General features: G+C 43.0%; 1 non-coding gene across 1 annotated transcript; it reads right to left on the bottom strand.

The window, feature by feature from the left end:
- Positions 1-252: 252 nt before the first annotated feature.
- Positions 253-359, bottom strand: LOC133317376 (small nucleolar RNA R71). The gene has a single exon (XR_009752301.1). It is a non-coding gene; the product is annotated as a small nucleolar RNA R71 (small nucleolar RNA).
- Between the last annotated feature and the right edge of the window lie 1,980 nt (positions 360-2,339).

The following is a 2,339-nucleotide window of genomic DNA, read 5'->3' as shown; positions in this document are numbered from 1 at the left end:
TTCCACATGATTATCTTCAATGGACTCCCTGCAGAAGATCCTTACACACATATCACAACATGCCAAGATATTTGTGATAATTTTAAAGCCGAGGGTGTAACAGAGAAGAGCATGAGAATGAGGTTGTTACCTCACTCCTTGGGTTTAAAAGCTAAAACATGGATGAAAACTCTCACCCCTGGATCAATCCACACATGGGAAGAACTCCCTAACAAGTTCATAGAGAGATTTCTCCCAATGTCTCGACAAGCTGATGTTAGAGCTGAAATCTCTAACTTCATAATGTTTCATGGAGAAAATCTCTATGAAGCATGGGAGAGATACAAGGACATCATAAGAAAATGTCCAAACCATGGGGTACAGAGTTGGGGAGTGCTACAATCTTTCTATAAAGAACTTGACCATACTTCTCAATCTCACCTTGATTTTGCTGCAGGAGGATATTTCTTTACAGGAACACTTGAATCAAGATACGAAATCATAGAAGGGACTGCTGAAAGATGTCTCCAATGGCCAATAGACAGAGTGAGCCCAGTGAGGAAGCCAGGCATGCTAGAACTGGATAAACAAACAGCAATGGAAGCCCAGATGGCATCACTCATGAATGAAGTGAAGAACCTGAAAGCTGACCAAGCAGAACCAAGGATGGAAGTCTTACAACTCACAGCAACTGAAACAGAACCATGCTCAGCATGTGGTGACTTTCATGACTCAACAGACTGCCCATCCACTGCATTGGTGTGTTATGCAGAAAATTTTGGCAATAGGAACTTCACCAGAGACAATCAACAAGTAGGACAAAATACACATTCAAGCCCTAGAGGAACTATCATTAAGGATCAGAACCACAACACCCAATGGAGGCCACCCATTAACCAGAGACCATTCAACAACAATCAGCAGCAGTATCAGCAAGGTAGCAGCAGTGGAACGTTTGAACAAAGAAGAAACAACTACGTTCCGTTCCACAGAGATGACCAACGCATCAACACCCTGGAAAATTATGTCAAGAAATATGTCACCAGGAATGATGCAGTGGTCAGGAACATTGAGTCCCATATGGGACAGATTGCTGCCAACCTTCAAACCAGAACACCAGGATCACTACCAGGGGACACGGAGGTCCCCTCAACCAATTCTGAAATCCCTTGAGAGGTAAGTACCATGTCTAGCTAAAGACATTAAACTAAGCGCTGACTGGGAGGCAACCCAGTAGATACATTTGCTCTCTGACAAAGAGCAAGGTTTTGGGGTGGTTATCCATAACCACATAGCTCCCAAAGAGGAGGGAACGTCTGATGTTCCTCTCCAAAAAGTCCAAATAAAGTACGTTCCAGGAACGTAGTTTTGGGGTGGTCCTTGACCACACAATCCCAAAAATATATATATATATATATATAGATATATATATATAGATATAATTATATGTTTTGTTATATGTTCATTTAAGGTGATAGGTTAATACGTCCCCTTTTCCTTACTTAGTACTCACTATTGCATGTTTTCTTATTATTTATTTCAATTAGTTATTTAATTATTAGTTAGGAAAAGACAAAGGGAACGTTCCCTGGGTTAGGAGATAAGAGTGACTGGGACACCTGTCCCTGCTGAGTCACTTAAAAAGATACCAGCCATATCCAATTTGCACTCATTGCAATTCTTGGAAACGCGCACAGAAAAAGCAACCGTCTCCTCAACCATTAAGACAACTGCACCCTTTCCTTTTCCCTCTCTCCCACGTCCTAACCTAAACTGTTCCATCTTCTCACACTCATCCCATCAGTAACTGGTCATCTACTGCTGACCACTCGTTCCGTAACGTCCCCATTCCACCACCTCTTCAACCTCCTCTCCTTAACCTCCACGTCCCATAAACCTTTCATTTTTGCACCCACAGTCTATTTAAACTCGGTCTCTGATTTCTTCAAGTTCTACTACTTCCATTCAACTCAGAAACCTTTTATCCCTCTTGCATTTGTGCCCTAATTCCCTTCCTGAACAAAATGACTAAGCTTTCATTTAAAGTGACCCCTGTAGCCAACCGCGGCGATGAACCCACCATCATTCTGTACCCAGAAAGGAACATTTCTCTGCATCAGGACAAAGTGGTTCTGCCCCCATTTGTGAAGAAATCACTGGACAAACTTCAGTGGTTGCTTTTTGCCACTGATGACCGTGAGTTGAACTTGAACTGGGTGGGAGAATTCCTATGCCAGACGAGGAGGCTGCCCGAAGAGGAGGCACCTGATGTGGTCACAGTGAGGGGAAAACAAGTATCATTTTCCCCCGCTGATGTCCAGGAAGTACTCCACCTTCCATCTGTCACAAACTGTCCATAC

This window comes from Gastrolobium bilobum, unplaced genomic scaffold (genome assembly GCF_033153095.1).
Source record: "Gastrolobium bilobum isolate Gb01-03AN ecotype WA unplaced genomic scaffold, APGP_CSIRO_Gbil_v1 utg24797, whole genome shotgun sequence".
Classification (NCBI taxonomy): Eukaryota; Viridiplantae; Streptophyta; class Magnoliopsida; order Fabales; family Fabaceae; genus Gastrolobium; species Gastrolobium bilobum.
Note: the sequence above shows the minus strand (reverse complement) of the source record. Positions and strands in the feature narration are given on the sequence as shown.